Source organism: Cheilinus undulatus, linkage group 8 (assembly GCF_018320785.1).
Source record: "Cheilinus undulatus linkage group 8, ASM1832078v1, whole genome shotgun sequence".
Lineage (NCBI taxonomy): Eukaryota > Metazoa > Chordata > Actinopteri > Labriformes > Labridae > Cheilinus > Cheilinus undulatus.
The window spans coordinates 38,023,239-38,046,295 of record NC_054872.1 but is presented as its reverse complement, the minus strand read 5'-3'; the positions used below and the strand labels follow the sequence as shown (position 1 = coordinate 38,046,295).

Below are 23,057 nucleotides of genomic sequence, written 5' to 3'. Positions count from 1 at the left end.
TCGGATATGAATGTGATATCATTAAAACTTTTACTTACTTTTCATATTGTAAGTCACTTTTCATAATAACTAAAGATTGTCATCTTATAGTGAACACCTGAGACTAACTCAGTGGACGAGGTCACTCATGGTGCAGATGTGTCTAACAACAAAACCAACAGCAATCAACCAGAACAATGAGCAAATGAATCCCAGAGGTGATAACTGCACACCAGGCAACATCCAAACACATATAAACACATATAAATACTTTTAAATATGTTTGAGAACATCTAAAACACATTTAAACACACAATGCGTGATGGGAAAATTCCACCCCCCCAGAATTAAAAAGGCAGTGTGCAGTGTTTGGATCAGTTGACTTTCTACAGAGCTGAATTAACACTGAGTGCATTTACACTGTCAAATAACTCCAACACTGGAGACCATTTCACTCAGAATGGAGTTAAAGTTAAACTCTGGGGTTTAAAATCTGCTCAAAAATGTTTATCACTGAGATTTCAACACTCCAGGTTTTGCTGTGTACAATAATGTAAATACACAGAAAAAAACTTAACATTAACTGTGTCCTGTTAACATTAACTTGGACTTAAATTGCACATGATAATAACAATATTAAATCTAAAGGCCTCTCTATTGAGGATGCTGTTGAAGAGTAGGTATTATGGTTTAACAAGTGAACAAGTGAACAGGAGAGCTTTCAATGGTGAGCTGTAGCGCTTTTATTATTGTTAGTTTGTTTGTAGTCTGACAAATGCATTCATTGTGTCTGCTGTGTTACTTTTTTTTTTTTTTTTTAAAGATTTTATTTTTGGCCTTTTTGCCTTTATTAGATAGGACAGTGGATAGAGTTGGAAACAGGGAAGAGAGCGGGGAGAGACATGCAGGAAATAGTGCCACGGGCTGGATTCGAACCCGGGTCGCCTGCGTACATGGGGCGCGCCTTAACCACTTGACTATCAGCGCGCCCCAGCTGTGTTGCTTTTATCCTGGAATGGTTTACATGGTCAGAATCCTGACAGAGGTGGGGACTCGAGTCCGCGACTTGGACTCGAGTCACACTTAAGTCGCACACATCATTGACTTGAGACTTGACTTGGACTCGTGCGCAAAGACTTGCACCTCGCCTCGGACTCGTGATTTGGGACTCGTGCACAATCTTCAGTTTTTAATTTTTTTCCATCATGATCTCTTGTCCCCCTGTCACTCTTTTTCCTCTTTCCTCCCCTTCTCTTTGATGGTTCGTGTGCCTTTTATGCAGCACCAACCTCTCTTCCTCATCCTTGCTCATGCTGCAAATGACACACAAACGCAACGCTCACGCACACACCTACTTTGAAACGCACACTAACATGTTGGTTGTGCAGATTGCAGACTGCAGACTTCAGTCTGTTGAGGGCAAAAGTTTCAGAATACCTATACTCTTTTCTCCTGCATTAAAGCTCCTCTCCACAGAGGATCAGTGTCAGCACTGTGTGTGCGCTCCAGCTGTGTGTCTCTCTGTGTCGCCCACGTAAGCCATAGGTGTGAGCAATGTTAAAATATTACTTGGTTAATAATCCCTTAATATCATATGTTTGTGGGGAACAAATTAATGTTAGAATCTCTGCATTGCTGCTTATTGATAATGAACGGACATCAAATACCACAACAACATTAAAACTTTAAATACGGTTCATGGAGGCAGCGAGAAACAGAGACAGACAGATAAGAGGCTGTAACAGATAAATCATAACTAACGAGTTCAGGAGATTTCAGCTGAATAAAGTGAAATTTTGCTTGATTTTACCCATATAAAAAAATTACCAAAGACTTGAGACTTGACTTAGACTTGCAAAAAATGACTTGTGTGCATCTCTGAATCTTGAGAATCAGAGCTTTCTGATGGTGTTTAACTTGTGGTATACTTATGAACAACATTTTGTAAATGACTGAATAGTTTAGAAAAAAAAAATCTGCTGGCCCATAGGGAGGCCCTTGGATTGTTAACGGGTGAAAAACATATCAATTTTTTGAGCATTTTAATCATTTCAGAAAAATTTAATGTAATATTAGCAGTATTGAGAGGAACGGATTTTTCCAGCACCTCTACAGTATAGTACAGAAATATCCCTTCACATATATTTGAACATTTTTGATAAGTCAGAAATACTTGATTGATTCCTATGAAAATGTGGTTATTTCAGTTGCTCTTGTACACAAGCAGTAAGAAATATGTGAATATATAAGGAAATAAGGCAGATAAATTCATGTACAAAAAGTAAAGGAAAATTATGTACAAATCATAAATAGTGAACATTTGGGAATTAGAAACTCTTCCTTTATTTTTGTGACATCTCAAGGTCCCTCAGCCATTGTTTAAGGGCCCACAAGGGGGTTGTGGCCTACACTCTAGGCACCTTGTATTAGATAATGTCTTAGATTTGGCCAAAATTGCTTCTTCTTCCTTCAATGACTTGATTCTTTTGCTGCAAATTCATCCCATCTCTAAGCGAAGCACCTAGAAACACAATCAGAGCCCCCCTATGCAACATCTATCACTAATAACCTCCCACCTCCCCATGTTTAAAGCTATTTATATCAGTGAATTCACCGCTTCCCCCTCTTTATTGCTGCTGTTCCGTATCTTCGGTCCCCTTGCTAGCACTTCCTGTTAACACACGAGGCGTTTATTGATAGGCCATTCCCATTAGTGCTGTTTACCTGTCAGGGCTCGCTGCACTAATGAGAGAGCTTTAGGGAGGAAAAATGAGTAGGGACGGTTAACCGCTAATGGATGTTTACAGCCTCCCTGGATACTACTGTGTTTGCCACCACCTCTGCCGGTACCACTATCACTAGCTGCAGACCCGCTCTACAGCTAATTGGTGCAGCACTGTAGAGCCAGTCTGGGCCTATTTGATTATCATGGGATTAGGGTTGGATGGAAATAGCATGGAAAAGGCAGGAGCCAGATAAGTGGGGGGTGGGGGGGTGGGGTTGGGGTTAGAGAATGGGCCTTGCAGTTGGGGTCATGGGCCTAATCAATACCTGCAGATCAGGGGCTGAGTGCAGACATCGGAGAGGGAGCTAGATGGGGGTTTGCAGGGGTATGTACCAGGGTCATAACATCAGCCCTACGTCAGAAGGTTCCTTTAGAGCACTATTAGTGCTAGTGGTGAAGGGTAATTGTGCCATTACAGCTATAAGTGATACTAAATGGTGCAGGTATGGTTGAAGGAACTACTGCGTTTAGTAAGCTGGGAACTGATCTAATGTAAATCTCCAATAAGGCTTCTTAATAGCTGATGTATCCTTGAGACAAGCACCCATAATTGTCTTAATATGACTGATGAGATTAGAGTAAAATACATCAATCCAACAAGGCAAATAGCCTGAGTCATTTGATTTGGGTTTTGGAGTGGCGACCAAATAAATCCAATTAGTTTTAAATGCAGTGTTCTATTTTTATGCAAGCAAGGACCGTGTCCACCAGTCTTCCAGCTTTTTTTTTATGATATCCAAGATTGTATTGAGTAGATGCAACTCATTTTACTCTTGAATGTATGGTCTACTGAAAAGATGAAGATCTGTATTAGATTACTTTGAGAATCTAATAAATGCAGGATTAGCTGTGAAAGGTTTTTACCTGTTTATCTAATGTCTGGGCTCATAACCCCCTTTTCCTTTCCTCCTTAAGTGTCCTTTTTCTGTCTTTTTCTATGTTATCTTTATTAAGATGCAAAACTCAACCATGCATAGAGGTAAAGGTGTGGGTTGGATAAGGAAATGTTGGATCACTGATATGGTTCTTTGTGTCAATATGCAGGCCTGCCCACAGGTTTGGCTGGGCCCTTGACAGTAGAGAATGGGCCCTCCCCAGTTTTGATTAATGGCTTGTATAATGTACTTGTGAAACTAGCAGCATTGCTGCTAGTTTCCTGGCTAAAAGATACTTAATTTTTCACTTTTTTTATCACTTTTTCACATTTTTTCCACCCATATTTTCCCCGTTTATAAATGTTGTGCAATTTAGACCCATCTCTGCCTCTTTCTACCATTTTTTTGCCACTTAAAACCATTTTTGCAACATTTTAACCTCTTTTTATCACTTTTATTTGCCAGTTCCCGCTGCTTAACCCATTTTTTCACTTTAAAAAATTCAGTTTCACCACTTTTTCCACCTTTTTTTTGGCACTTTTAAAATACCATTCTACCACCGTTTCTGCCCATTGTTGCCTCTGTTGACCCATTTATGCCACTATTAACCCTTTTTCAACACTTTAAGGCCCATATTTTGCCAATTTTCTTAATTTTTTACTATTTGTCGTGCCCATTTTTGCCACTTGTAAGCCTGTTTCACCATTGTTTCTGCTGTTTTTGGCAACTTTGAACCAATTTTTGCCGCTTTCTACTTATGTTTTGCCTCTTTGATGCCATTGTTGCCACTTTAAACACAAATTTAAACCACTGCTAAACCCACCTTTTCTTTTTCAAAATTGCATTTCACCTGCTTTTCTACCAGTATTTGCCACCTTTAACCCTCTTTTGCAAATTTAAACCAATTTTTGCACTGTAAATTCTAATTTTACCACCTTTTCTGCCAATTTTTGCTACTTTAAAGCAATTTTTGCCGATTGCTGCCTCTGTTAACCCATTTTTGCCACTTACCCTTCTTCACTATTTTTTCTCCTGATTATGGCAACTTTTACCCAATTTTTGCCACTTTCCACCTATGTTTTTCCCTGTTTAACCATTTCTGTCACTTGAAACACATTTTGCCATTTTAAATCTGTTTCATCTACATTTGAAATTCAGTTTTACCACCTTTTCCTCCAGGTTTTTCCACCTTTAACCCATGTATGCCATTTTAAAGCCATTTCTGCCACTTTTAAGCCAGTTTTGCTACTTTTTGCTAATTGTCTCTGCTGACCCATTTTTGCCACTCTTTTTACCACTTATTTTGCCTGCTTTTTGTCCAAATTAAGTGCATTTCATTATTTGTTATGCCAATTTTTGCCACTTGTAACCGCTTTTGGCCACTTTCCTGCTATTTTTGGCACTTTTACTCAATTTTTGCCACTTTCCACCTATGTTATTCCTCTGTTTACCCTTTTTTGTCACTTGAAGCACATTTTTAATACATTTCTTCTACATTTGAAATTCCTTTTAACCACTCTACCTTTCATTTTTGCAAACTTAGAGCCAATTCTGCCAACTTAAAGCCATTTCTGCAACTTTTAAGCCAGTTTTGCTATATTTTTCTGATTACTGCCTCTGTTGACCCACTATTAAACCTTTTCACAACTAATTTTGCCCTATTTTGCCAATTTCAATTGCACTCACTATTTGTTATGCACATTTTTGCCACCTGTAACCCATTTTCATCATTTTTTCTGCTGTTTTTTGTCAACTTTGAACCAATTTCTGCTACATTGCATCAATATTTTGCCTCTGTTAACCCATTTTTGCCACTTTTATTAATTTCTGCGACATTTAAAGTCCCATTTCACCAGTGCTTTTGCCTTTTAAGCTCTGCCCTTTATTCCCCTTATGAGCAACCTCAATATGTAATCCAGATGTTCCACTGACTGGATTAATTTTCCCTGTCCAATGTTAAATGAAAGGGTCAATGAAGCTCTCAGCATAGCAACGACCCTTACCTTCTTTTTCTAATTCACTTGTTCGTTCCCTTATTCTCAATTGCTTATCAGCTCTGTTTCTTCACTAATTAAAACCACACATGAAACAAGGGGATTGTAGACAGAAAAACACACACACTTGCACACACATGCAGAAAGCGAGAGAGATAGAGATAGTTGGAGCTACAATTACCAGGCAAGCCTCTAGTGTCTCATTGGGTGTCTATTAAGAGGGGGGCCTGGCTCATTGTAATGATGGCAGAGTTTAATTACTTCCACCCGGCGCCTGTTGTAAAACATGCTGATAAATGAGCCAACAGGACAGCACATCATTATTTTTCTATAGTGCCAGGCTGCTCGTACATGATTATGAGAGCGGGAGGGAGGTTCCCATACCTGCATGAGCCTGAGAGTGTGTTCACTACACAGAAGTGAAGAGGATCTAATGTGCCAATCTGTGTTTGTCTTCCCTTATTTTTTGAGTGAACAACCAATTTGAGTTAATCATATGAAAGCTCTATAGATGCCAACTCAAAACACAATAGTTTCATCAGCCAATGGGAGTGCAAGATATCAGGCCACCCATGAGATAGATATATTTATTCACAGCACACAGAGGGGTACGTTATGCACTGATAGCACTGCATTCACTAATTCAGCTCCAGTACAAGAACACAGTACACAGCAAACAAATATACATATTCATAGTCATTAATTTTACACATTTTTTAGAAGGGGGGCATGAGTGGACTCCTACTGATTAATTGTGTTCCTGCTCCACCATTATTAAATCGCTGAGGCAAATATCCCCCATACAATAAATCCCTCTTGGCCTATGATTAATCAAAAAGCACACAAAGCTAAGAGTGGTGGCGGGCAGGTAGAGTTGCTGTGCTAAATCATCTTTATTGCATGAGGAGCAGCTTTGTGCATGGGTCCGGTGCCATAGCTGAATGGAGTGGAGTGTATGCTCGGTTTCTGGTCAGCCGCCTTAGGGTCAAAGACGCTTATGTTCTGACCTCTAGGGCATTGATTTGCCAGCCTTACCAGGGTACAAAGGTGAACAAGATCGTGGCAAAATAGACTCTGAAAAGGCCCAGTAATTAGTGGGACTTTAATGTCCCATCGACAAGTTTTCCCTGAAAGGAAAGGGCAGTTTTAAAGCCATTTTATCCTTTTATGAGGAAGTGTGGGAAAATGTTTAACCTTGCCCACCTTAGCCTGTCCCATCAGTTGGCATCCGCTCCAATTAATGTTAGGTCATACCATGATAATAGTGGGTTATATAATTAGAGTCGGTGCCTCCCCTTCACTGCTGGCACATGGAGACTTCGTGGGGGAGCAGTCACATGAAGCAGAGAGGGAGAATCTGCAAGGCCCGGGTTTTCTAGAAACCTCAATTAACCTAAATGATTAGCTGTAGCCATGTAGCGCCCCTCACTAGCTTGACATTTCTCAACCAAGCTAATATTAGCATAGTGACTTCATTCTGTCCTGTTATACTTCATCACTGTCCTTTTACTGGGAGGTCTTTCTTGTCTTATTGACCGAAAATGACAATGTTTGCAGTATCCCAGCCTTGTTATTTCCATTTAGCACAAAGTGCTGATGCTAATTTGGTGGTTGCATAATGAGTTTTACATGTATTTGATTAATAGGGTGCAGGGGTGGCCGTACAGCAACAGAGGCTACTATGGTATGTGGTTTAACTTCACCTTATGTTAAATACAGATTGATTCCAATGCATTTTTAATCACTTGCTAATTAGTGATTACGCTTTTAAAACGTGCCCTGTAACTGCTCCGGCAGAGTCACTGCAGCCTTGTTTAGTGTGAAGATGGAGTTTAAAGGGCATAGTCTTCTTAGCATCCAATACTAAATGTCACACTTGTCTGTTAATGTGTCAACCAAATCAAACATGCACAGTGGTCGAGGGGTGCTAAGTGACAGGTGACCTTGGTGGCGTGATGGAAGACTGGGCTGGTATTTGAGTCCTCTGATCTTCGAGTGGGAAACCCTGTCTGGTCCTGTCTAGAGATGTATGCACAACCAATTAGACATGAAATGGCAGTGACACTCACACCCTACTTATCAAAACAGTCTTCAAGTGTGTTCATGAATTCAAATGAAATGCTTCAAACACGCAGACAGAGACATGCAGCATTCAGACTGTATTATTTGGATCTAGGTCGATGCGTGTGATGATTGCTACAGAGGTCAAAAAAAGCTTTCTTCGAAGTATTAACACAAAAAAATCCTACTTTAACCTTTCCTCCTCTTATTTTCACCTTGTCAGGTTTGCATAACATCAAGAAAACATTTTTATTTATTATTTTTTACTCTTCCTGTACCCTTAGATACCCCCTCTTGGCCTTGCTCCCTCATTGGATGACTCTTGGAAGGCCAAGACACCTGGTTGGGTCATCTGAGCTCCCATACACACACCTGCCCCCCTCCTACATCTATTACTGGGCCCCACAGTGTTCCATAATGTTCTGAGTAGTCAAGCATATAAATAAAGGTGAAGCAAAATGACTGCCTCTGTCTTGACAGAAGTGCTGAACCACAAAGAACACCTTGAAGGGCATGTTAACTGTCAATAGAGTTCTGTGTAAGCCCCTTCAATTAACATAAAACTTAACAGCTCCCCAGTTAGCCGCTATATAACCCTGGCGCTGTCTCCCCTCACCCATTCGCTTTTTTTACCCCCCCTCTGTGTCGGCTGCCGTCATGCAGTCTAGCCGCCGAAGAGGCAGTAAACAACATCTCGCCATGTACTCGCACAGAGGCGGCTACAAACACGCATAATGATATTCTCCACACACACACATTCAAGAACACACTAGCGAAGCTCCTGCACAGTCCTAGCAAATTACAGACCCAAAGAGGCTCACATTTGCACACACACACACATATGAATGCACATGCACACACAAATTTGAAAAATCCCATTTACTGTGATGCTACGTGACTGAACTTTGCTAGCGTAACGTAGCTTACTCCTCTCTCCCAGGCCCACGGTAATGCTGCATGAGATTTGTGATGCAGTGGGGAGATGCATATGGAAGGCCTGCGCTCAGATCTCTCGGTCATGCACCCCATTAGGTCCTGCTATTGATGCTGTTGCTATCAAAGCTGAAGTAAACTGCTCAGCAGTCGGCTAGATGCCTGAGCACAGAGACGCTGACAGGCTAGCGATCACTCTATACTGCTAGGATTGGCTTATCTATCTTGTAATTAGGACGCGTGAGTGGGCTACAGGGAGGTAACTTCAGGCCTGCAAACAAAAAAAAAATGTTCTGCTTTAGGATCAGCCTGATTTTAGGCCTGCTGTCTGCAGAGTGTACCTTGGCTGTTTATGCACTAAACAGGATATACTGTGTGATTTTAAACTAATGGTGCATTTCTTATAGGATTTCAACTATAGTGAAGTATTTCATCATGCAGATCCTCAGACTGTGTAGAATCAAAACCAATCTAAAGAGGATAAATTGCCCTAAAGACATACAGAATGATGAAAATGCCCAGAATGAATGGGTTGAAAGATTCAACCCTCTATGTGTTGAATAGCCCCTAATGTGTTTGGGTTTTGAGATAACATGCAGTAAATACCCGCATTCTTCTGCTCATCACAAAAAATCCAATGGCGGCTTTCACATTTGCTTCCCATCACTGGTGATTCCTGGGGAGGCGTTATTTGTGCGGCGCATAACAGTGCTGCTCTGTTGTAATTGTCTAGCTTTGCAAAGGGCCACTCATCTTTCATTCCCCTGCCAACACACATGCATATTCGTGGAGGTGAAACTAACATGCTTAGTTGTTGTTTTCCTGCTTTACCATTCTTTGGGGAGACTTAGTTCTGGTGTGGATTTGCTCCCTTTGCGCCCGCGGCAGTGTGCCTGTGTCTCTAGGAGAGGAATGGCATCAGCTGGCATCAGATGGCAGCATTTCAAACCATGGTTTCCTTTTCTGTGGGCGCTGCTGTTCAGCAAAGTACATTGCTGGGGGAGGTTGCTATACCTTCCTTCTTTTATTTCATTTCCTTTTTCTGATTTTCTTTAATTCTATTCTTTACCCCCATCCTGTGCCTGTGCCTCATCTTTGCACAAACATCGCTCTAGGAAGGCCGACGGGATGGTTTCTCTTCACTTAACTAGGCTGCTTGAGTCACAGAATGAGTCATAGAGTTGTTAAGTTTGATTAGATTTAAGGAAGAAACCCAAAAGTCATCTGAAAACAATCAAACGTAAGCCTGAAATGTGATTAAAACAGAAAAAGAGATGTTATAAAGGATAGCAAAGAGGGATCACTGCAGTCAAAGGAGACCAATTGGTGTCTGTGAGTGACAAAAGGTTGCTCATCCTATTGCCACCCTGGCCTTATCCCTTTAGTGTGGAGCGCTGGTTTTAGGTTTGCAGAAAGACTCCGGCGTGAAATTCTGCTAAGCATGGTTGGGAGCCGCAGAACATGGAACACGGATGAGCCGGGATTAGGGAGGCCCGAAGCCCTCCCTTCATCTGCGCCTCGTAGGGTGCCTGTGATCTGGATGGTGCTCAGTGGGCGACACATGCCTGTCAATGTCCACTGCCTGCACACACGACTCGAGGTCTTGAGCGCAGTGACGTCGGCACACGCCACCTTCACAAATCCCTCTCTCTCCCACAGTGCTGCTCATCTATACATCTCTGTCCACCATCCTTCCCACCTCCTCCTCACCCTCCATTTCCAATCCCCGTCTTTATCTTCCTTCCTACTCCCTCTCCACACGACTTGCTGTTCTTACTGTGATCTCATCACGTCTCGAGCTGCACCGGGCCTCTAAGCCAGATATATGTGCCACTGGATGTGTTTACAGGGGTTTGGATGTTTACCTCTGCATCCATGTCAGCCTCTGCTATACTTCAAATAACATAGCAAGTGTATGTGTGTGAATTTATTGTCTGAGCTCAGTCTTTGTGTGTCCATCTGTGTGCACTGATGAACGTGCATGTCAAGGGCCTGTCCTCAGTGAGCTCTCCTCGCAGTCTCCTTTTTTTTTTTTTTCTTGTCCTGTCCTTAAGGTCGCCCGTACTTGCACATGCTTTTCATCTGCAGTCAATACCTATTGAGCCGTTCATGAAAGGGAAATGACAGCTAGTTCATAACTTCCAAGGCTGATCGATAAGTACCTGCAACTCATTCTTGAATCGCTCATCTATCTCAGACCCACCTTTTCAAACACTGCATGGACGATTAGAAAGGAAGCTGGCATGCATGTACTTAAAAAGTTTGATGTTAGCACATGATGAGATGCTGTGTGATGTGTTTGCAGGATTATGAATGATACAGAAAGTGCTTAAAGAGAAAGAGAAGAGGCTGTTATTCATACTTGACCTTTTAGCAGATGATACACCAGCGGTTACTGCAGGTTTTGCAAAAAAATATCCAATCCAATTAAGACTGTAAAGCCTCTGCTCACTGTGATTTATGTGGTTAAAATGTACACTTTGATTTTAAGGCTTTTGTGGCCTATGTATAAATGTTACCTGTTTGTGAGCTTGTGCGTTGGACTGGTGTGCATGTTTTAACTGTAAGTGTGAAGGAAACGAAGAACAACTGCACTTTATTCAAGCTCATCAGGTGAACTCAGGTGAAGTCTTTGATCCTGTAAATCCACCGTGAGTCATGAAGGGAGGATGCAGATGAAGGAGAGGCAGTAAAAGGGATTTCTAAGCATTGAGTCAACAACTCAGATATTGATTGTGAGCAGCTCAATATAAGTCAGCTGAAACTAATATTTAGTGGATGTGGAGAGTGTGTTTGACAGCTTTTATGGGCATTTGCACATGGTGAATTAGTATATATCGTGGGATTTTAAAAATTCATACAATTCTGGTAAAAATGAGATGTTATTGATGGCTGTTTTGATACCACAGCAACAAAAGTACAAGTTTAAGGCTGCCAATATTGGCCAATTTAGTTTTGAATGCAGGAAAAAAATGAACTTTGTCTAAATTGCACCAATATAGTGGCAATTTTTAAGTACCAAAATGTTGCTAACGCATTCGTTCAGTTTAGGCAATGCACTCCCTTTCTTGGTAAAAACATTTGGTTGAAAATGTGATGGGAGGTTTTCTTTATATTATTACTATCATTATGGTGCTTTCTCACACTATTAATCATTTTAATTACAGCAATTTGTACAGCCTGTTTTTTTGTGTATTATTTTATGGACACGTTGTGATCAGAGCTGCACAGATGCATCAGTTCTACATTGGTGTAGGTTAATATCAGCTGTAATATTAGCTTGTACCATATGTAACAGAAGTTTATCCACTGTGTTCAGTGTGTTCAATTAATTTAATGCAGATTCAGGAAAAAAGTTTTATATTGAGCCGAAGTTGTCATCTGTTGTACAAACTGATTTCTTTTTGTGGTCAAATATGAAAGAATTTCAGCACTGTGGGAGTTTTGTACCAAAGAAGTGATGGAAAAACCATCAGTTCAGTCAGGAATGCTCTCATCAAACATTTAACCATTTTATTACAAAATGGATTTACAGTTTTACTTGATGGAGAAGGCACTAATCTAAAAATGTTACCTGGGTTAGCCAAGCAGCATTCTTTGACTTTACAGGGAGAGCATAGCTAGAAACCCCCCTATGGATGGATACAGAAATGGCAATACAAATTGAATACAATAAAATTCATCCAAAGGTAATTAATCCATAGTTGCATGAATCTGAATATGAGGGTTCAACAAGCTTTATGCTATAAGGGAGGAGGCTGGGGTGGAAGAGATTAAGCTTTGCCAGCAGCGGCAGCAGCTTGGCACATCAGCATTAATGCAAGCGTTAGTAAGGCGTATGTCATATTTAGATACACCGCTGATTTGAAAGAAAGAGCTGTGATTGGCTGAGGGAGCTGGGAGGCAATAATTAGGTCAGCTGATCACGTCTGGGTGTATGACTACTGTGTCCTGCATGAACCAACAGCAAGCTTTATTACTGGTATCTGCAATCGGCTAAACTGCAGCGTAAAACATTAGTATCGTTATCATACACAGTGCATTTCAAATTTCATGACAACAAAAGCAAAAGCAAATAACCAAAACCAGGGATTAACAAACTGACTGGCACTCTCATAAACACATTTACACCTGGGGAAGTAGGGTACCAGTAACTCAGAGAAATGTATCTCAACAGTGTGTCAAGGACACAGAGGCATCATCATCATCAGCAGCAGCAGCAGTTTTTTAAGGACCCCTGGGATACCCAAGGACATCCAGAGCACAATCTGGGTTGTGTCAATACTCCTTCCTGCAAGATCGTGCCCTCAGGTGGACTTACTCGCCATAATACTCCTTTCTTTAGCCTAAATTTGTTGGCCCAAACATGCCTGAAAGTTCTGCACAGTACTGTATGTTTTCTGTTGATGATGGACAAAGTACACAACTTCATAGTTAAAGTTCTGGTGAAATGTTGCTACAATAACAGGGAAAGTTTATCAGTCAAATTATTTCTAGACTTAGAGTACTGGATGACTTGCTTTCAAGAGACTTAAAGGGGACATATTATGAAAAAAATCACTTTTTCAGGCTTTTCTAACAAAAATATGTGCCCCTGGCCTGTCCACAATCCGTCAAATACCAGAAAAATCCATTCCCTTTCACCCTCTCTTTCTCCATCATTCAGAAAATGTTTGCTAAAACTAGCCATTCTCAGATTTTACCCTCATGATGTCACATGGGGAATAAGTACCCCCAGGTTTGGTTTGGCCCTCCCTGCTCCGAAGAAAGTTCCATGGTCCCTTCCTGATCTTCCTCTAAGCTGCCAGCTGAGATGCTGGATAGCTCAGTGGGTTACTCTGCTGACTTTTGTCTGGGAGATTAATGGTTTGAATTCCAGTCAGGTTCTAAACTTTGGATGAAAGTGTCTGTAACATTGTAACATCAGGAGTGCCACATCCATTTCCTGAGAGGGGTGTGGTCAGGGGTGGCGTCAGACAGCTAATTACCATTTAGAGCCACAGACACAGAGAAGGCTCGTTCTGAGCAGGGCTGAAACAGGGGGCTTTTTAGACAGGCAAAATCTGTTACTGGAGTGTTTTTTCAGCAACAAACTTCACAGGCATGTTTTGGGGACCTCTGAGAACAATGTAAACTTGTCTTAAAAGGGTAAAATATTTCCCCTTTAAGTATTCTTACTGCAAAATCTCTATTTTTGCAAGACGAGTTTAGTCAAGAATACCTGGGTGTACATTTTGCAATGCTTTGTTTACTTAGAGCACTTTTTTTTTTGTTAAACTGACATGCTTCCAGGTTTGCCATTTGAAATTAATAAGAACAACCAAAAATATCAGATGACTGGGGAAAATGTCAGCCAGGCTTTACACAGCGAGAGAATATTCACATTTTATTAAACATTGGATTTACTTTTTCTGGTTCTAATGCCGTAATTTTCTGTCATTGATACGAAGGTAAAAAAAATGATTTCACATTTGATGTGAACCGAGCTGTGTTTCTGACCAAGACCATCTCTTTGGTCAAGCCAAGGTCTGGCTGTTTGATTTGGATCATGGTTTTGGGGAGGTTTCACACCTATCATTTTGGTTCTTACCAAACTGAAAAGTCTGAAAGTCAGAATCAAACAATGTAGGTGGGAAAGCACCCTTAGTTAAACCACAGCAGACCTGTAGGAACATAGTTCTCTTTTGGATCGAATTTGAAAAGAAAAGATAATTCATCAGCTGACTTCTGAGCAAAAGTAGTGAATGACGAGTACTGGGGAGTCAAAGTATCTTATTTGTCTTTCAAATGCGGAGGAGTAAATGTTGTACTTTCTCCCAAAAACAAAACTCATGCACAAATAAATGTACTTATGTCCACCACTGACAATAACAAGCCATCTACAACTGATATATGCATACAAAAGATGAAAAAATGAAAGGGAATGAAAACATAAAATTCATGTTATTGCAAAAAGATTCCTTTGAGATACACTAACAACTTAAATTTCGAGCTTTAATTTTTAAAGTCATTTAATATGAATAAATGTTAGCATCTCTGTGTTCTTCACTGTGCCTGAAAAGTGTCTGTTAATGTCTTTACATCTCAGAGTTACAGTGCAGTCACAACAAAGCCAGCAGCCCTTAAAAACATACACACAGACACACACACGCACGTCCCCCAGGGGTACAGGGATGTCGGCACAGAAGACAGGAGTCTTTGAGGGCCAAACGAAGAAAGCTCAGGGCCAGTAGCTAAAGAGAGGAAGATAGACTAAGGTGGAAAGGGGGAGGTAAATGATAAATATCTTTCAAACATAAGAAAAAAATTTCCCTGACAGAACTTGAAATGCTGAACTTTGTCTTGGTCCGGTAGCGACCAGCCGGCAGGCAGCTGTGGCTCCAACACTTCTCCCTTCTGTATCTCACTGACTCTCTTTCCCTTTCTGATGCTTTCTCCCTCGACCTCCCGTTCAAAGCAAAGTTGGCTCCTTATTTATGTGCAAATTTGCTCTTAGGCCCTACGAGGGTGGCGCGCATGCTGAATCTCTCCTTTCTGGGCTTTAGCAGATTATCCCGCTGCTCCCTTTGGTCCCCGTCGCCCTAAGCCCAGCTGCCCCGACCTTTTGTCATTGAGACTTTCTCTTCTTGCCTTGGTGTCTTTCTTTACCTCTCTCCCCCCATCTCCCTCCCCCTTCCACCATTGCTCTGTACACTTCCCCCCACGCCGCGAGGCCTGAACTCTTCTATCCTGCTCTAGACGCCACAGCCATCACCCTCTCCTCCTCCTGCCCCCCTCCTCCATCTTGTCCCTTGCCTCTCTCCTCCGTCTTCTGCCTCCCTCCTTTACTCCCCCTCTCAAAGGGCCATTATATCGCTCTCTTCTTGGACAAAGGGCCCTGGAGAGACAGAGAGAGAGAGACGAAACATGGCTGGTGCTTTGCTGCTCTCTCGTTCCTAATCGATAAAAGTGGCCCACGTGGAGCTCTGAAGGCTAATCGATACTCTTTTTTTTCCCTTTTTTTCTCCCTATCTTTTTTTTGACCGTCCGTTTTGTTGCTGACTCTGACAAAACGAGACGGCAGGGCAGAATAAGTGGGGGGTAGAGATGGGAGCGGTGGGAGTTTTGAGGGGACACCCCCTGATCATTTCTCTCTGGGGGTTCCAGATTGTTTGGTACGGGTGTTTTTGTTGGCATTTATTTGTGTGTGGAGGGGTAGGGGAGCAACTTCTTGAAATAACAGAGCTGATAAAAAATAGAGAATGAAATCAACAATATGACCTCCTCTGACCCCATCTGTTTCCCTACACCAGCCCCCCCATCCCATCCCACCTGCCCGACACATTTGCCTCTTTTCTCTTTCCGTAGCCTCCCTGCAGGGCGAGGTTGCTGAGCAAACAGAAGGCAAAGAGTTGACTCCTTCTCTGCCTCAGCTCGCCGTATGGGCGCATGGAAGGATTTGGGAAGCTTCAGTCTGCTAAGCCACTTCATTGTATTCTTCTCCATCTTCCCTCTCTCACCTCTCCCCTCTCTCTGTTTTTTTCTCGGTTCTCACACTGTCTCCGTCTGGGCTCTGTCTACTCCACATTAATATAAAAGCAGTGTCATCACTCAAAGGCTTCACATCTGTTTGACATGGAAAGAACTTGATATTTACAGTTTTACCGGCCTTTCAGTGAAGAAGGACGAAAAATGAAGACAGCATTTATTCCTTAACTAAATCATGCTAGGAGATTCACTAGTTTTGCTATTTTTGCCCACAACTTAGTCTTTATCATCCCTTAACACCATCAACTTCCATGAACCTAGTTTAATGTTAGAGCTATAAACCTGAGGCATCCACTTTTGCTCTGCTCTGTTAAAAAACAATGCACCAGGTTTACTTCAAATAGATCCTTTTTCCAGCAAGAATCAAGCTGTACAGATCAGATGATCTTGACAGGAAGTCCGATATTTGACAAAACAGCATAGGTTTTAAATTACATGAACATGGACAGATCTGATTTATATTTCCCATCCCTTTATTGTTTTTTGTTTTCTTTCAATTGTCCTCCATGTATCCCACACAAGCCCCAAAATTTCAGAACTTGCTGCCTCTGGATGGTACAATGACAAGCTTTTATTCTATACGTATTATTATTACCATAGTCAGCATTTTTAGCATGTTTTACACAAGGTTTTATCAAACTTCCCTTTTCTCAAATGATTTGCTCTTAAATGTTTTATCATATTTAGTTTATATTTTTTGATTTTATCAATTTATGTTTTTACTTTCTGTTTTTCTGTTCTTTGTAACACACATTTTGGGCTGCATGCTTTTATGTATGAAAAGTGCATTACAGATAAAGTTTGGTTGAGTTGAGTCATACATGATTATTGTTTGATCTTGCTGTTCTCCTCTCCTTGTTGTCTCACAGATCCAGCTACTTTGGGTTGAGCGCCCTCCGCACTATGCTTTAGAAACAGTCCCAACAGAGGATTGACACAACCCTAGTTGTGCTCTGGATGTCTTTGCAAACTACCAGGGGCATGGAAAAGTAATCTGTTGAAAAAATATCAAAGTCCACATCTTGAGGGCACAGTGAGGGGTGGAGGTGTTGAGTGATCACAGCCTCTGGTACTGTCCATTCAGGTGGCCCACAGGTTGTGCTGTGGATGTCCCAAGGGTCCAAAAACCACTGGCAATAACTGACCTTTTCACCTCTACATATGTAAACAGTGTACACATGACAGTAAAACAACACCTTTGCCCAAAAATACTGAATTGAAAAACAGAACCAATGCAATATGTTTTTGTTTGAGTTTATATCCTGTGTAATTTTAGTTTCTCTTTGATCCTGACTTTCTAAATTATTAAGCAACACTGACACACTTGATCACACAGAAAACTATAAGATACATAGCATGATGATGACAGACCTGCTAGATGAATAGCCTTAATCCATCATGAATCAGTTTAATCCATGATAGGTTCCTCATTGCAGCCCCTCTGGTGGTCTAAACTATCTAAGAATTAACATAACAAGCTTTATGAAGCAAAATTAGAATTATTATTATTTTTTTTTTAACCTCCTTCTCTTGTACTAAAATAACAGGTGACTCAGAGACAATCAGTGTGCACCTGTCTATAATCATTTCAATGATGATGGCACAATTGCAACATATAGCACTCAGAATATCCTTAGATAATTGTTTTCATTGATTCATATGGATAACTATTGAGAGGGTCACTTGTTCCAGCCTGTGCTGTGTCATTTATGAGCATACATTAGTCAGCATCTAGTGTTTATTAACACAGGGTGAAGTGAGAAAAAAATCTGCTGGTCAGGACATAGTGACTAGAAGACATCATCCTTTCTCTCTTCAACTCTCTGTGACACTGACATGTACATTTTAATGAGATGATAAAGGGACTTATCACTCTCAGCGCCACTTCAGTCCAAGCATCGAGTTTAAGATATGTTGTTAATGCAAAGGCACATGTGTGCACGCGACCAGCAGGATCTTGGTCAGATGAGAGCTTATCAACCAGCCAACCTACTGGAAGGTATCAGCTCTAGATTTTGATAACTTTTTTGTTGTTCAAAGCGAAACATTGGAAAAATCTGTGAAAAGCAGCGCTTCTTAGACTCAATAAAGAGTGTGTTTGAGGTGCTCTTTGTCATGGGATTCATGTAGTCATAGAGTTAAAGAGGAAAAAACTCCAAGGCGATGTCTTTCACAGCTTGGTCAAGAAGACCCTAAAAGTCAAACCCTCTCTGATAATGGCTTGATGCTGAGACATGTCAAATTGTTTTTAAGATCTTCTAGACCAAGCTGTGAAAATTAAGGTGTGCTGACCATTAAAGAGACCGCCTTGGAGATTATTTTTCTTGTATTCTATAGGTCACATTTTTAATTAATTTATATTCAGTGTTTTAAATTTGGGCACAGCTGTCAGTAGGTTGTGCCAAGTGTGCACAGGCAGCCTGACCTGTGGCTCCTTCTCCTCATTTCATTGTCCACTCTCTAATCCATATCTATCCACTTTTACCTCTGTAATAATGGCATAAATGGCCAAAATATTGAAATGAATAAATAAAAAATAAACAATTTCTCCAAATTCAACTGGTGAAATAGATTAAACTGTGGGAACATGTCTTAACCTTTACTCTCTACAACTCAAATTCTTGCACAACATTGTACAAGGGCATTGCTCCTATCTCCTCATCACCTCACACACCTGTCTAACTGGAAATTTAACAGCTTCCCCCTTCCTTTTTATCCTCCCAGTACCAGCAGAGAGAAACAATTACGCTCAACTCTGCCGCTGAAATGACAATGCGACATCCTCTTCACTTTACACCACCTGACTGTTAACCGTATGTGGTAATTACCTTTCTGCAGCATCTTCACAGTCACTTTATTAGTCTCCTAACAAGGCTTTTTAAAAAATAAATAGCAGGCAATGAAATGGCAATTAACCTTGCAAATAGGTATAAATGAGTGTCCAGGAGAGAGGAGTATTGACGGGGAGTGTCAGAGCGGTGGAGGGGGAGAAAAGGGAAGAGATAAAGAGGGATAAATAAGGGATAAAAAAGGGGGGAATGGAGAAGTTGAAACATACAGGGGATGCTGGGAGAAGATGCAGCCCATAGGCGAACTGCTCCCACGGGCCATTGTTTGTTGTGTCTGCGCTGGACCATTGTTTCGGTCCCTATTAACCTCTTGGCCCTCAGTGCGAGAGCGGGAAAGGATGGGCGGATTCAAAATGACAGACATGGCCCAGTGACACGGGAGGTGAGGAGTGGTTTTAACAGGGGCTTAGGGGCAGTTGGGACCCTCGCTGTCTGGCTAAAAAAAGAAAGAGGGGGGCTGTAGGCGGTGTTTATTTGAGAGATGGAGAGAGTGTGTCTGTCTGTGTGTGTTTGGATGGGATGGGGCTATGTCTACATGGCCAGAAGGGGGAGGAGTTGGCCAGACCAAGCCTGGAAATGTGATCTCTGATTTCTGTGGACTTCAGGGAGACGGGACGCTTCTCCTCAAGTTTAGGATGTGTCCTCATACAGTTTATACCTAGCATGAAACTTTGTACCAGGATTTACGCAAAAGTGGGACTGGAAAATTGTGCAGTTGCTTCATTTTGAGCATCAACTTTTGTTAACTCTATTCTGTAATTTCACAGAACCACTGATATTCCTTCAACTTGGGAAATCAGTTTATGGCACATCTATCACTTTGATTTCCACTTTCATATAGTAGACCTTTAAAGCTCAGGTCCCCTCATATCAATGTTTGCCTTTTAATAAAGGGTAACATTATTCTCAATGTTAAGCAAGGCTTTAAGTTTCAAATTTGACAGCAGAGATTCACAGTGATTTGATTAAAGCAGGAGGATTGTTTTTTTCCCCATGAGAAAACAGCACATATACATGTACAAGACAAGATGAGGAAAGAAGCAAGATTTAATGCTTTGTCCACAAGGGGCGTTAAATCCAATAGACTACTGGTTCCCAGCCTTGCCTCTGGGACCCCTTTGGGATGGCGTGAGGGTATGTCTGCTCTAAAGCCATGCATACACCGTGCGAATTTCATCCGATTCAGACAAACTTTTAGAGGCACGACTCACTCGGAGGTCCAGCTGACTTTCAGTTGGATCATGGGTCATTTGTCGTGCAGTGTAAAGGGGGGCACAACAGCTGACCACAACCCGACTACCACTCAACCAGCCGCTCCCGATTGGTTGGACTGATTTCTGACATGTTTGATATTTTGGTCATATGACTTCATACTCCCACAGCGGGAGCAGAACCATGAGCAAAGAATCTTTAACTTTGGATAATTTTACTTTTGTAAACTATCAGTGTCCTAAATCACCATGACATCAGCAGGAATTACTTTCTAATGTGCACCCCCCCCATAATGGAAGTAAACAAGTAGTATAATATGCCTACCCCAGCTGACACAGATGGCAAATCTGTATAGAAAGATATGTATAGAGAAAGATAGCAAGAGAGAGTAAGGATATGACTAGATATGACTTCAACCTTAGTGTGTCAGACTTTTTCAAAGGGAACTCCACAGATTTCTGGCACAGTCTGTCCGGTGAGCATTCAAGTCGTGCATGTCCATCTGACTATGCTATGTGAGCACATAAATCGTGCACAATGCTCATGCGTGGAAAAGATTCAGTCACATATATATGAGCTGACTTTCCACCATGACTGGATTGAAATCACACAGTGTATGCCTTGCTTCTTGTTTTGCAGGCACCTCATAAGGCGTATTCACTAAACAGATTGCATGCAACATTTTTTGTTTTCATTAATAAATTTCTCATAATGAGGGAAAAATGTATTTTAAATCTGACTTGCGCGTTCACGTCTGAAGCGGTCGCAGGATGCAGCACAAATGCACATTCTGGGCTCACTTCCAGCATGAAGGTGGAAGTGCACTTTTAAGAACATATCTCCCTCTTTATGAGAAATGTATGAATGGTTTTCTGTTAAGTAAATATGCCATAAGGCACTGTTTTTATTGAGCAGAGTCCTCAGTTTAAAACAAGAAGTAAACAGCAAAAGCTGGACAGCAGTGCTAGTCCAAACTCCTCATATTGTGTTATTGTTTTGGTTGAGAGCCCCCTGGCTGTGGAACTTTACATACTGTGCATTTAAACATCTATCCATCCATTTTCTATACTGCTTATCCCGCTGGGGGTCCCGGACAACCAGGCACGCTCACACCTAGTGTGGGGGGATGCTCATTGGAAAAAGAAAATCTAGAATAGATAGTGGTATGCAGCGCCTGTATTACCATACACCCTTATGTCAAATAAGATGTGTCTTTGTCTTGTAAAATAAAAAAAAAAAAAAAAAAAAAAAAAAAAAAAAATTTTACCCAAATAGATGTACAAATTTTGGTGCGGGATTCATGACATCCAAAGCTTTGGTTTTGCTTAAAATTCTGAATTTTAATGATATATCCCCTTCAACACAGAGCTTCAAACAGCCTAAAACACTAAATGACAATGTTGTAGAGGAAAAATGTGGTAAAGTGTGCATATTTTACAGTGTAGTGATGACACTACCAAAACAGATGGAATGATTTCTGTGATCAAGACTCATCCGTATTATGAAAAGTAAGTGTCCTGTATTAATATAGCCCATAGTTGAACCAGGATGAATGAAAAGTCGCTAGAAAAGTATGTGAACCCTTTGAGATTTCTTGAATTTCTGCATAAATTGGTCATCAGATGTGCTCCGATTTTCATCTAATTCACAACAATAGACAAACACAGTCTGCCTAAACTAATACTGCACAAATAAATGATATGTTTTCATGTTTTTATTGAACAAAACATGTAAACATTCACAGGGCAGGGTGGAAAAAGTACGTGAACCCCTAGGCTAATGACTGGTTGACCCTCCTTTGGCAGCAATAACCTCAACCAAACATTTCCTGTAGTTGCAGATCAGACCTGCAAAACGGTCAGGAGGAATTTTGGACCATTTTTCTTTACAAAACTGTTTCAGTTCAGCAATATTATTCGGATGTCTGGTGTGCATCGCTCTCTTGAGGTCATGCCACAGCATCTAAATTGAGTTGAGGTCAGGACTCTGACTGGGCCACTCCAGAAGGCATATTTTCTTCTGTTGAAGCCATTTTGTTTTTTGTTTCTGTTTTGTTTTACTTCTATGCTTTGGGTCGTTGTCCGGTTGCATCACCCATCCTCTGTTGAGCTTCAGTTGGTGGACAGATGGTCTTAAGTTTTCCTGTAAAATGTCTCGATAAAATTGGGAATTTATTTTTCCGTCAATGACGGCAATCCGTCCAGGCCCTGAGGCAGCAAAGCAGCCCCAAACCATGATGGCCACTCCACCATATTTCACAGCTGGGATGAGGTTTTGATGTTGGTGTGCTGTGCCTTTTTTTCTCCACATAGCATTGTGTGTTCCTTCCAAACAACTCAATTTTGGTTTCATCTATGGACAGAATATTTTGCCAGTAGTGCTGTGGAACATCCAGGTGCTCTTTTGTAAACTTCAAATGTGCAGCAATGTTTTTTTTGGACAGCAGTGGCTTCCTCTGTGGTGTCCTCCCATGAACTCATTCTTGTTTAATGTTTTACTCATTGTAGATTTGTCAACACAAATGTTAGCATGTGCCATAGATTTCTGTAAGTCTTTAGATGACACTCTAGGATTTTTCTTCACCTCATTGAGCATTCTGCGCTGTGTTCTTGCAGTCATCTTTACAGGACGACCACACCTAGGGTGAGTAGCAACAGTGCTGAACCTTCTCCATTTGTAGACAGTCTGTCTTACCGTGGACACATGAACATCAAGGCTTTTAGAGATACTTTTGTAACCCTTTCCAGCTTCATGCAAGTCAACAATTCTTGATTGTGCCAGGCATTGTTCACATCAGGCAATGCTTCTTGAGAACAGCAAATTCAAAACTGGTGTGTGTTTT

At 41.2% G+C, this 23,057-nt stretch overlaps 1 long non-coding RNA gene across 1 annotated transcript in view; it reads left to right on the top strand.

Moving 5' to 3' along the window:
* LOC121514037 overlaps positions 1-17,109 on the top strand; it is a 185,334-nt gene extending 168,225 nt beyond the window's left edge. Inside the window, exon 7 of the long non-coding RNA XR_005992249.1 lies at positions 17,024-17,109. This is a non-coding gene — a long non-coding RNA (uncharacterized LOC121514037). The remainder of the gene's footprint in view (positions 1-17,023) is intronic.
* Positions 17,110-23,057: the final 5,948 nt, after the last annotated feature.